The following is a 13,702-nucleotide window of genomic DNA, read 5'->3' as shown; positions in this document are numbered from 1 at the left end:
GGAGACTAGAAAATATTTTATGATTATTATAGTATAGTAAATAAGAAATAGCAATTTAAAAATCAGAGTTGAAGAAAAGGAGAGGAAGAAAAACTAAATGAAAAATAATTTAAAATTTTACTGACAAAATTACATAAAACATTTTAATTTTATGTAGCAATGATTTTTAAGTTTCTGGATAAAACTAGATAAATGTTACCCATAGATACAGCACAAGTCCAACCCAGCACGACCATTCGAGTCTGCTTTCTACTGTTGCTGATATTAAAGACAGGATAGAGGTGAAAGACATTATGTTTTCAGCATTACTCCCTCATGGAATGAACTGAAGAACACGAGACTTTTACATTACCAACATTTCCACACCCTAGAACTGTCTGGCTGGTTCCCTACTTTAATTGTCGTGGTCTTGAAACCTCACCCTGACCTTCCTTTACTCTTCCTTTAGTACAGTTACCAAGTCCTTTTGACTTTTACTTTTGTAGGCTTTCACACAGATTTGGCGTTTCTTTGTGGATGACTGTGTTTCTCTTCATCGCTGCCCTCTCCCTGTGTCTCTGGCTTAGAATGCTACAATAACCTACTTGGTTTTCTTACACCTAGTCTCTCTCCCTTTCAATTTAGCTTCCATACTACTTCTCAACTGATATTCTTAAAACACCATTTGTTAGATCACTCCTCTTAGAAAACATTAACAACTCTATGATGTATGTTGACATCAAACCCAAACTCCTTTGTCTAGCTGTTGACATCTCTTTGCCTTATATCTTAGATAGCAGCTTATTGATGTGACTTTATTTTTAAGAAAGAGAACATCAATCTTAGAGTCTGGCCTGCCTCTTCTACTCCTCTATATCATACTTCTTTGTTTCTTCTTCCATGCCTTTGCTCACTGTCTTTCTTTACAATGCCATCCTTATTTTTCTATTACATAAATTCATTCAAAAAATGCTTTTCTATGTACCTTATATATGCCATGGACTATGCTAATACTAGGAATATAGCAGTAAAAAAAATTCCTTGTCCTCTGGAGCTAACATTCTACTTGGGAGAGACAATATAAACAAGTAAATAAGCAAATATGTCAAATGGCAAAAAGCACTAAGGAGAAAAATAATGCAGTGAAATGGAACAGGGACTGCCAGGAGAGGGTGCAGAGAGGACAATTCAAAATAGGTTTCTTCAGGAAGACATCACTGCTGTTGTGTGATGAGAAGGGTGCCACACAGCTACCCAGAGGGAAGTGTTCCAGGAGAACAAGACTTCCAAGTACAAAGGCCTTGAAGCAGCCAAGCACCAGGCATTTCTGAGGAGTAACAAGGAGATCAATGTGGGGGCAGCAGAATCACAAAGGGGGTGTTAACAGCCAGTGAGAATAGAAAGATGGGGTGGGGCAGCGGAAGAGCAAATCACATGGGTCCTGAAGGCCATTACACGAATCAGGAGGGAGGCCGACTGAGTCAGAAGAGAAGTGTCACCACACAGAACATAATGTATAGCATAATGCCCGTGGTTAACAATATTGTACAATATACTTGAAAGTTGCTATGAGTCAATTTTAAACATTCTCACAACAACAACAAAAAGGTAACCATGTGAGATAAAAGATGCATTAAGTAACCTTATTGAGGCAAACATTTCACATCTATTAAATCATCACACTGTATAAATCATTTTATATGTCAGTTATAGCTCAATAAAGCTGGGGCACAGGGATGCTGGCTGCTGTTTTGGAAGAAACTGTAGAGGACAATGACGGAATCTTTTGAAGTCTAGAAGCCATCATGATGACTCCAGCACACAGTGCTATTTGCTTTCATTTCTCAGTGGTACCCAGGAGCGAGTGCTATCAAAAGTCACTATCTCGCAGCTTGTCTACTAAATATTTCTATGTCTTCTCTCCGCAACATCATGATAAGCTGTTTGAGGTTAGGCACACTCCTTTACTCTTTTATATTTTACAGAGCCTAGCATACACAAATACTTGCCTATTTTTTTTTAAATTTTATTTTAATCATTGTTCAATTACAGTTTTCTCCTTTTTACTCCCAATCCAGCCCCCCCTCCCACCCTCCCCACTTCCCTCCCATTACCACCCTCCCCTTAGTTTATGGCCATGTGTCCTTTAAGTTTGTTCCTGTGAACCCTTCCCACTGTCCCCTGAAATTCCCTCTACTCTCTTCTGTGGGCACTGTCAGCCTGACCTCTATTTCAGTGTCTTTGGTTATATTTTGCTTGTTTCTTTGTTTTGTTGTTTAGGATCCTGTTAAAGGTGAGATCATATGGTATTTGTCTTTTACTGCCTGGCTTGTTTCGCTTAGCATAATGTTTTCCAGCTCCATCCAAGCTGTTGCAAAGGGTAGGAGCTCCTTCTTTCTTTCTGCTGCATAGAATTCCATTGTGTAAATGTACCATAGTTTTTTGATCCATTCATTTACTGATGGGCATCTTGGTTGCTTCCAGCATCTAGCTATTGTAAATTGTGCTGCTATGAACATTGGGATGCATAGGTTCTTTTGAATTGGTGTTTTAGTATTCTTAGGAAAGAGTCCCAGCAGTGGAATCACAGGGTCAAAAGGCAGATACATTTTTAGTTTTCTGAGGAAGTTCCATACTGCTTTCCATAGTGGTTGTACCAGTCTGCAGTCCCACCAGCAGTGCACTAGGGATCCCTTTTCTCCACAACCTCTCCAACACTTGTTTGTTGTTTTGTTTTTGATGGCAATTCTGTCTGGTGTGAAGTGGTATCTCACTGTAACTTTAATTTGCATCTCTCTGATAGCTAGCGATATTGAACATCGTTTCATGTGTCTTTGGATTTTCTGTATGTCCTCCTTGGAGAAGTGTCTGTTCAAGTCCTTTGCCCACTTTTTAATTGGATTCCTTGTCTTCTTAGAGTGCAGTCTTGTAAGTTCTTTATATATTTTGGAGATTAAACCCTTGTCTGAGGTGTAATTGGCAAATATGTTTTCCCATACAGTTGGTTCTCTTTTAATTTTGATACTGTTTTCTTTAGCTGTGCAGAAGCTTTTAATTTTGATGAGGTCCCATTTGTTTATTCTTTCCTTTATGTCCCTTGCCCTAGGGGACAAGTCAGTAAAAAAGTTTCTATGTGAAATATCTGGGATTTTCCTACCTATGTTCTCCTAGAGGGCTTTAATGGTGTCACGTTTTATATTTAAGTCTTTTATCCACCTTGAATTTATTTTTGTATATGGTGTAAGTTGGTGCTCAAGTTTCATTTTTTTGCACGTGGCTGTCCAGTTCTCCCAACACCATTTGTTGAAGTGGCTATTTTTACTCCATTTTCTGTTGCTGCCTCCTTTGTCAAATATTAATTGACCATAGAGACTTGGGCTTATTTCTGGGCTCTCTGTTCTGTTCCATTGGTCTATGTGCCTGTTTTTATGCCAGTACCAGGCTGTTTTGATTACAGTGGCCTTGTAGTACAGTTTAGTGTTGGGTATTGGGATCCCTCCTACTTTACTCTTCTTTCTCAAAATTGCAGCAGCTATTCGGGGTCGTTTATAATTCCATATAAATTTTTGAAGTGTTTGTTCTATGTCTGTGAAATAAGTCATTGGTACTTTAATGGGAATTGCAATGAATGTGTAAATTGCTTTGGGCAGTATGGACATTTTGATGATATTAATTCTTCCAATCCATGAACACGGTATATGTTTCCATTTGTTTGTGTCTTCCTTTCTTTCTTTCCTGAGTGTTATATAGTTTTCTGAATACAGGTCTTTTACCTCTTTGGTTAGGTTTATTCCTAGATATTTTATTTTTCTCTTTGCTATTTCAAATGGAATTTTTTTCTTGATCTCTGCTTCTGCTGTTTCATTGTTGGTGTACAGAAATGCCTTTGATTTCTGGATATTGACTTTGTATCCTGCTGTTTTGCCAAATTCATTTATTAGGTCAAGCAGTTTTTTGGTAGAGTCTATAGGATTTTCTATGTATACTATCATGTCATCTGCAAACAGTGACAGTTTGATTCCTCCTTTCCAATTTGGATGCCTTTTATTTTTTTTTCTTGTCTGATTGCTGTGGCTAAAACTTCCAGTACTATATTAAATAGAAGTGGTGAAAGTAGACAGCCTTGTCTTGTTCCTGATCTTAGTGGAAAAGATTTTAATTTTTGCCCATTGAGTATGATGTTGGCTGTAGGTCTCTCATATATGGCCTTTATTATGTTGAGGAATGCTCCCTCTATTCCCACTTTGCCAAGTGTTTTTATCATGAATGGGTGCTGTACCTTATCAAATGCTTTTTCTGCATCAATTGATATAATCATGTGGTTTTTGTCTTTGCTTTTGTTTATGTGATGTATTACATTTACTGACTTGCGAATATTGAACTATCCTTGCATCTCTGGAATGAAATCCCACTTGGTCATGGTGTACGATCTTTTTAATGTATTGCTGGATGCAGTTTGCCAGTATTTTGTTGAGGATTTTAGCGTCAATGTTCATCAGTGATATTGGCCTGAAGTTTTCTTTCTTTGTTGTGTCTTTATCTGGTTTTGGAATTAGGATGATGTTGGCCTCATAAAGAGTTTGGGAGACTCCCATCTTTTTGGATTTTTTGGAATAGTCTGTGAAGGATAGGGGTTAGTTCTTCCTTAAATGCTTTGTAGAATTCTCCTGTGAAACCATCTGGTCCCGGGCTTTTGTGTGTTGGGAGTTTTTTGATTACTGCTTCAATTTCTTTTGTTGTTATTGGTCTGTTCAGGCTTTCTGCTTCTTTTTCATTGAGTTTTGGAAGATTACATTTTTCTAGAAAGTTGTCCATTTCATCTAGGTTTTCAAATTTCTTGGCATACAGTTCTTTGTAGTAATTTCTTACAATCCTTTGTATTTCTGTGGTATCTGTTGTAATCTCTCCTCTTTCATTTCTGATTGTATTTATTTGGGTCTTCTCTCTTTTTTCATTGATGAGTCTGCTTAAAGGCTTGTCGATTTTGTTTATCTTTTCAAAGAACCAGCTCTTGGATTCACTGATCCTTAGAATTGTGCTTTTAGTCTCTATGTCACTTAATTCTGCTCTGATCTTGGTTATTCCCTTCCTTCTGCTTGCTCTGGGCTGCCTTTGTTGTTGTTCCTCTAGTTCTTGTAGACGTAGGATTAGGCTGTTTGTTTGGAATGTTTCTAACCTTTTTAGGTGGGCCTGTATCACTATGAACTTCCCTCTCAGGACTGCCTTGGCTATGTCCCATAAGTTTTGGGTTGTTGTGAGTTCGTTTTCATTTGTTTCCAGAAACCTTTTGATTTCTTCCCTAATATCATTCTTGACCCATTCATTGTTTAATAGCATGCTATTTAATCTCCATGATTTTGAGTGTTTTTTTTTTTTCCTTGGGGTTGGTTTCTAGCTTCAGTCCCTTGTGGTCTGAGAAAATGGTTGCTATGATTTCAATTTTCTTGAAATTCTTGAGGCTTGTTTTGTGTCCTATCATGTGGTCTATCTTTGAGAATGTTCCGTGTACATTTGAAAAGAATGTATATTTAGCTGTTTTTGGATGGAGGGCTCTGTACATATTAGTAAAGTCCATTTTATCAAGGGTATTGTTCAATGCCACAATATCTTTGTTCATATTTTGTTTAGAAGATCTGTCCATTTTTGATTGTGGGGTGTTAAAATCTCCCACTATAATTGTGTTGCTGTCCATATCTTTCTTGAAGTCCTCTAAGATTTTCTTTATGTATTTGGGTGCTCCTATGTTGAGTGCATATATATTTACAATATTTATGTCTTCTTGATGTATTCTTCCCTTGAGTATTATGAAGTGACCTCTGGGTCTCTCTTTATGAACCTTTTTTGGAAGTCTATTTTGTCTGATATGAGTATTGCTACCCCAGCTTTTTTTTTCCTGTCCATTTGCTTGGAAGATTTGTTTCCAGCCCTTCACTTTCAGCCTGTGTAGGTCTTTTATCCTGAGTTGGGTCTCTTGTAGACAGCAGATATGTGGGTCATTTTTTCTTATCCATTCAGCTATTCTATGTCTTTTGATTGGAGCATTTAATCCATTTACATTTAAGATTATTATTGATAGGTACTTATTCATTGTCTTTTATGTACGTGTGTTCCTCTCTCTCTCTCTTTTCCTTCCCTTCCTTAAAGCAGTCCCTTTAGGATCTATTGCAGAGCTGGTTTGGTCGAGGTGTATTCTTTTAGACTGTTTTTATCTGGAAAGTTTCTTATTTGGTCTTCTATCTTGATTGAGAGCCTTGCTGGATATAGTAGCCTTGGTTGCAGACCTCTGGTTCTCATTACCTGGAGTACTTCTTGCCATTCTCTTCTGGTTTGAAGTGTTTCCATTGAGAAGTCAGCTGTTAGCCTTATTGGGGCTCCCTTGTATGTTACTTCCTTTTTCTCCCTTGCTGCCTTTAAGATTCTCCCTTTGTCTTGAAATTTTGTCATTTTAATTATGATGTGCCTTGGGGTGGGTCTCTTTGGGTTCCTCTTGATTGGGACTCTCTGTGTTTCCTGGATTTGTGTGACTTTTTCTCTCATCAAATTAGGGAAGTTCTCCTTCATTACTTGTTCAACTAGGTTTTTGATCCTTTGGTCTTCTTCTCCTTCTGGTATCCCTATTATACGGATATTATTACGTTTCATATTGTCTTGCATTTCTCTTAATCCCTCTTCATTCTTTCTGAGCCTCTTTTCCTTTTCTTGCTCTTTCTGGATGCTGTTTTCTACTTTGTCCTCCAGCTCGCTAATCTGATCTTCTGCTTCATCGATCCTGCTTTTCATTCCTTCTACTGTGTTCTTCAGTTCAGAAATTGTATTCTTCATTTCCTCTTGACCTTTGTTGAGAGTTTCTATTTCCTTTTTCATGTTTATATAGTTTGCAGTGAGGTTGATGTAGTTTCCCTCTAATTTCTGATAGCTTATTGTGAGTTCATTGAACTTCCTGGTAATCATTGTTTTGAACTCACTATCAGATAGTTGAGTTGCCTCTATTTCATTTAGCATTTTTCCTGAGGCTTCCTCGTTTCCCTTCAATTGGGGGTTGTTTCTTCGTTTTTTCATTGTTCGTGGATTTCTTCTTTTTTCTTCTTGTTTCTTAAATTGATCTGTTCTGATTCCCTAAAATTATGGTGTGAACTTCTGTGGTAGAATATTTGTGAGATTCAGTGGTGCAATCTCCTTCGTGTATCCTGGTGCTCACAGCTTCCCCCTACTCTTTTTTTGTGATCAGTTGGAGGAGTAAAGTGAAATGGTTTAAGACAGCAATACAATATACTATGATATTAACATTAGCAGCCAGCAGAGAAGAGATGGGTTATTTCTTTTGCTCCTTATAGTGTTAACTGTGATCCTCCACCCCACTATCCATGTTTTAGAAAGGATGGAAAGAGGGTAAGACTCTTATTGGGGACGAGAGGATTGTTAGTTGTATCTAGAAAGCTGTGAGGCTGTGTGAGGTCAGACTCTAAGGTATGACTCGATTAAAGATTAGTATATAGGAGTAGTGTGTAAAATAATAGAGACAACCCCCACAATAGTATAGTTCAGAAAATTGCAAGGTGGGCTGAGATCAGGTAGGGATATCGAGTAGTATTTACAATTGTATGAACTAGGTCTTATTAACAGTAATAGTAAAGTGACAGTCTCGTGGCAGAATTGATGAGATCTAGATAACAAGAATAAAGAGTACAGAACCTTGAGAGGTGTATTAATGGAACACAGATGAAGAATAGTAAATTATCAACACATTGTGACTGAGATACCAGGGGGAACCTATCAAATGACAGTATAACCAGCCAAGCAAAGAAGATTATACAGAAAGAAAAAGAATACTAAAATACTATTAAAATAAAAAATGTCAGAAAAGTGAGAAAAAGATAATACAAATTTACAGTAACTTGCAAGATTGAAAAAAAGAAAGGAAAGAAAAGCAGAAGATGTAGTGCAGGAGAGATAAATCTGGAGTGGAAAGAATAATATTAGGATGAATGCAAGAGAAACATAAGGGATTGCGAGGTATAAAAATAATAAGAATTGAAAAATAAAATGTCACATAAAACACAAGATAAAATCAATCAACCAGCAACAGCCACAGAAACAAAACAAAACAGAATAAGAAAAACCTCTTGTTGGTTTCTAACTGGCCAGACCAGTTTTTCTGATCTTGCTGGCTTCAGCTGACTGAGGGACCTTTGAAATCCTTCTCTCTCTTCCCAGCCAGACCTCAGCTGGTCTGTCAGATAGCCTGGGCGCTCCCGAACACACTGGTTCTCTAGAGCTCACTGCCAAGTTCTTCCGGACTCTGGGGTCCTGCAGGGTTCCAGCTCTATGATCTCAGAAGGCACCCGAGACGTTTTGGGATTCACTGCGCCCTCCCTGGGAATGGTAAGAGTGAGTGCCCCTCCACCAAAGTTTTGAGATTCGGGCTCTAGGATCGCCCTAAGTGCCACACCGAGACTCTTCCGAGTTCACACCGAGCGCGAGACAAGCTTCCCGATGGAGCGCGCAACCCTTCCGGGTTCACAGCGCCAGAGAGTCAGGCCTCCCGATGGGGCGAGAGCGGAGTCCTTCCCAGCTCTTTGTTTTCCACCGATCCTCACCCCGACTGCGCCAGGGGTGTTGGCGCCTTTCCTGACCAGGGGCGGTGGTGTTGGCTGGGGGCCCTCACTTCTCCTAGGTCTCTGGGTGGGTGTTCATAGTCCCTGGGCAATTTTTTTCCCAGACCAACTGGACAATCTGTTCCTTCAAGCAACACGTTCTCCCCTGGAGTTGCTCAACCGCCGTATTTGGTGGGGGGAGCAGCGACTCCCCTCTCCCGGGAGCCCTGAGGCAGACCCTGGAGCACCGGGCCTGGGGACTGCACACCCCCAGATCCCGCGCTGATCCCCAGGTCCCTTTTGTCCCAAAGCAGTCTCCCTGCCGTCTGGTTTTCCAGTGATCGCAATAATCCCCGATGTCCTGCTTTCAAAGTGATTCGGTAACCCAGTCCACTTGCTCTGCCTCTCCACCGATCCGAGAGTTTCCCTCCTCTTCACAGAAACCGAGAAAAACGCTGCCTAGAGCAAAGCCGCCATCTTCCTTCCCAATACTTGCCTATTGATTAGTATTATTTTGAAAGATTAGAAACATTAGCAATCTCTCTCAAAATGAGAAACACAATGAGATATGATAGAATTAAGCCTAAGTTGTATGACTTGGAGTACAAGGCAATGGAAGTTGCTTCTTTTAACTATTGTTGATATATTCACTCATCTGCCCACAGAAACCCTCAATTCAGCTAATAATGTAAATTTTCCTTCTTACTAAAATCTTTTCCCAAAGGCACTAAAAAGCATAGAGCTAAACTAATCGATTTCCTATTTTCCCATTACTTCTGCCTATTACAATCAATGTCTTGCACATAAACGGCACTCTACAGATGTTTTACACTAAATTCTTAAATAAATGAGTAGTGAAAAAAGACCACAGAAGAGAAAGGGCAAGGAGCCCAGATAACTTGATTATTTCAGCAAACTACTGAAAGTTAACTGAACAGGAAGTTTCTAATTTACAAATAGGTTGTATTCTGTAAGAACTGCTTTGTGGGCAGTAAAGGGGGGGTCAGCTCTCTTGAATTCTAGTCCTTTCCTCACCACTGAGTAGCTCTAAGTCAATAAATTCTTTGTACGTGTGGAAATACTGAAAACTGGAGAATTCTTTTACAAAACATTATTGTAACAGTTGTGAGTTGGTTGATTAGAACTTGATATGTATTTTCCATTGAACAGCTCATAAACCTATAAAACCAACAATGCAATACAATTTTTTAAAAAAGGAAATAGTATTGCTGCAAATATATGGCACTGTCACATTGGGTGTTAGAGCAGAAGTTCCATGCAGTTAGGGACTGTTTCCCTCTTTTTCCTGGCTGCAGCACTATTGTTCAGCATGGTGCTGGACACACAGGTGGTGAATATCAATAGAATTAGGTTGAACAGATAGTTGTGAATTAACCGCTTACAAAGTCTTTCTGTGGAAGAGTGCACTCAGTACTGAGAAGAAAGTAGGGAGACATCAGGAATATCTAGTTGCTACCTAAACTGAGAGACCTGAAACTACAGGAAGGAAAAGCACCAATAGTGGCCAATGATTCCATTCTTAAAACTGGAGGATTCCCTGGGGACCACCTTTAATCTCTCCATTATTAGCTACTGACCAGCCCTGACGGTTGCCTTGGGAATTAGCTTCTTCCAGAAGACCATCTCCCATCACGCTTCCTCCTTCCTCCTTTTCCCTGGTTCCTGGCATGTGGAATCAACAGCAATTCTTAACAAGTGGCACTTTATAAAACTCTGCTTGCTGTTGAGAAAAGGACTTTCTGGGGCATGCCTTTGGGTGACATGTATATGTATGATTTTAATGAGATGATGTGTGAATTTATTCTGAAATTATTACTTGTTACTTAGAGTATGTTATATAGACATGAAAGCAAAAGATTATAGCCTAAAAAAGGCATGATAAAAATAGTATCTGGGTCATTCAACTCAGTTGGTTAGAAAACAAGGATCCTTTTAGGTCTGTAGGTTTAATAGTTTTGCTAACCAGGTGGTTTTGTACAGGAGGAAAACTATGTTTTACGGTCACTGATCCCACCTTTAACCCTGGCCAGTCTTCTGCACTGCTCCTCGAAAGGGCTCCGGTAGAAGAAAAGAAAACCTATCTTCATTCCAGGAAAATAAACTACTATTGCTCTGTTAGAACATGATTTTTCTGGGAAGAGAGGAGCATATTTGTTAAGAACCTAGGATTTACATAAGGAACAAAAGGGGAAAAGTATAATCTGAGCAGCAGGCTGGTAAGAAGACATTTAGGAACCTTATTCTCACCATGTCAGCATACCACAAAACAAGAAGCACAAACAAGGCTCATTTCTTTACAACCAACAGTCTTATGTATAATTTGGATGGATGAATGAACATCAATATTGGTTAAAAGAACAAGCACATACTCAGAACATCTGAAGGGAACCTTGTCAACTTGCTAGAGAAATCTAAACAGAAGATGATAAAGCCGAAAGAGGGCTGAATAGCCTTTGGGAAGCATTATGCTTTGAGATTTCTGCTTTATATTATATTTAACATCTTTACTTAAATTGCAGTTTCACTGGGGACATGGATATCTTATACATACTCATATTTATTCTGGACCCTCTGAGCCCAAAAGGAACTTCTGTATCCTTCTAGTAACAAGTTCCCGTTGTCTTGTTTCAAACATAGAGAATGACCTGTTGGTATATGTTGGTCCCACTAATGATAAGGTTGTGAATAAGTGATTTTTTAAAGTAATTATTTATCTCTTACAATGGGCATCTATCTACTGCACATCTATTAGAATGGCCCCAATTTTTTTAAAAAAAGGTCTAACAATACCATATGCTGGCAAAGACACACAGCAACTGGAACTCTCATAAACTGTTTGTGACATTGCCAAATAATACAGCCACTTGGAAAAACATGTTGGCAGCGTCTTACCAACTTACCATACATTCCAGCAATCCCACTTCTAGGTTTTAACAAAGAGAGGTGAGCACATAAATGTCCACACAAAACCTGCATGCAAATGTTTCGGCAGCTTTACTAACAATCACCCAAAACTGGAAATAACCCAAACATCCAGAAACTGCTGAATGGTAGAAATTGTGGTGCATCAACACAAAAAAATACTGCCCAGTAATGAAGTAACTACTGATGTGCATGCACCGAATGAGATAAATGTCGGCAACATTATGCGAGTGAAAGGAGCCTGACTCAAAAGACTTGGTGATTAATTAGATACATGTGGTAGAGAAAAGGGTTGTTCAAGATGACTCTAATTTCTTGCTTGGAAGTCTTGATAAATAAAAACGGATAATAAGAATGTTTATTCTTAAAACAAAAAAGAATAATAAAGGCAAAGACAGAGTCTTGAGCAATGCCATATTCAGAGTTTGAAATAAGAAAGCCCAGCAGATTCTAGGGGGAGAAAACACAAACACCGAAACAATATGGTAACTCAAAAGAAGAGACAGAACTGTAAGAGAACAAAACACAGCTCTGTGTGAAACACAGCCAAGTGCATCACATACATGATGGTATTTAATCTTCACAACCACCCATGAAGTAGTTGCATTAATTATCCTCATTTTTACAAGAGGGAAACTGAAGGTAATGTAGCTGAGACCACAGAGCTGGTAAGGCACTGTGTGGATTTAACTGCAGATCTGACTTCCGAGATGGCTCCTTACAGCCTCCGGGATCGGTGCTGTACAAGGAGCTGGCAGTACAAGGTCAATAAAAATGCAGCTCTCCCATAATGCCTGTGAATGATTAAAATTATTTTTAAATGTTTCTCCAGGGTTATGACATATATGTTGAAAATTGTAGAAAATGGTGCAAACTTCAGCTAGTTCAGAGAAGTAAAAGAGACAATCTCATATGAATCTATATACTAATGAACTCTACTTGGGCCTAAAATATAGTCACTTGATTACTCTCTAGGACATTTCAGACTAGTGAAGCATTCAGTTATTCATTTCTTATCCTGATATATCTGCTTTTTTACTGATTCACTGCAATTGTTCTGCAAGAGACAGCAGGGGTGATACGGAGAAATCAAACGATGGTGATGAAAACCTACACTCCTTCCTCGGGACAACCACAAAGGTACACACCTGATGTCTGTGCCTGAATAACACTGGCTGCTGTATCAAATAAAATGTCCAAAGTCATTCTAAACAGCTGCTGGCTTGGGATCCCTAGGTCACTAGATTATAAAAAAATCTCAACAATGTCTGATAAAAACCAGCATTAAAACTGTTTTCTACCAGATGAACATTACTCATTATAAAGAAAAATGTTACTGAAAAGGTTTTTGAAACCTCTAATGTTTTTCTTTGGTATCATATGAAAAAAATCAAAGTGGGGCTAATAGATGCTGCTCATCAATAAACAGTATAAATTTACAAAAGAGGGTAAGTGTAATGTTTTCACCCTTTATAAAGAGTGAAACTGGAGATGAAGAACACTCATTTTACATAATGAACTGGTAATTATGGAAAAAAATTGGGCTTTAGTGAACTCTTTCAGGATAAGAACTGCAACTTTAATTTTGCATTGCCTATACCCTAGGACATTTGGGAAATGTCCAACCTATACAGTTTTTTAACTGAAAAATTTATAAATTTATGACATTATCATACTTACATTACCATAAAATTGTTCTGTCCATCAATTAAAAACAAAATAGTCACTGAACATTAAAGGGAAAAATGGAAAGAAGAACATGAAAATGTGCTTTAAAAATTCAAGAATTGAGGCCCTGGCTGGCGAAGCTCAGTGGATTGAGCGCGGGCTAGGAACCAAAGTGTCCCAGGTTCGATTCCCAGCCAGGGTACATTCCTGGGTTGCAGGCCATAACCCCCAGCAACTGCACATTGATGTTTCTCTCTCTCTCTCTCTCTCTCACTCCCTCCCCTCTCTAAAAATAAATAAATAAAAATCTTAAAAAAAAAAAATTCAAGAATCGGATTAGGACAAAAAAGAGCAGTCAGGAATTACACAAATGTGTAACAAGAAGATACTTTTTATATTATTCTAATGTTCTGAATTAAACCAGATAAATATAACCAAAACATGGCTTAAGCAGAAATAGGCCTGCAAGTAAAATGTGCAGTTCTCAGTAATCGGCCTATATGAAAGAAAACCACGTC

At 38.6% G+C, this 13,702-nt stretch overlaps 1 protein-coding gene across 2 annotated transcripts in view; it reads right to left on the bottom strand.

The window, feature by feature from the left end:
* The window catches only part of HS2ST1 (heparan sulfate 2-O-sulfotransferase 1), a 169,215-nt gene that overhangs the window by 15,649 nt on the left and 139,864 nt on the right, over window positions 1-13,702 (bottom strand). The gene's annotated exons all lie outside the window — the stretch shown is intronic.

This window comes from Phyllostomus discolor, chromosome 5 (genome assembly GCF_004126475.2).
Source record: "Phyllostomus discolor isolate MPI-MPIP mPhyDis1 chromosome 5, mPhyDis1.pri.v3, whole genome shotgun sequence".
Taxonomy (NCBI): Eukaryota; Metazoa; Chordata; class Mammalia; order Chiroptera; family Phyllostomidae; genus Phyllostomus; species Phyllostomus discolor.
The sequence above is the reverse complement of the archived record's forward strand: the minus strand, read 5'-3'. Positions and strand labels throughout refer to the sequence as shown.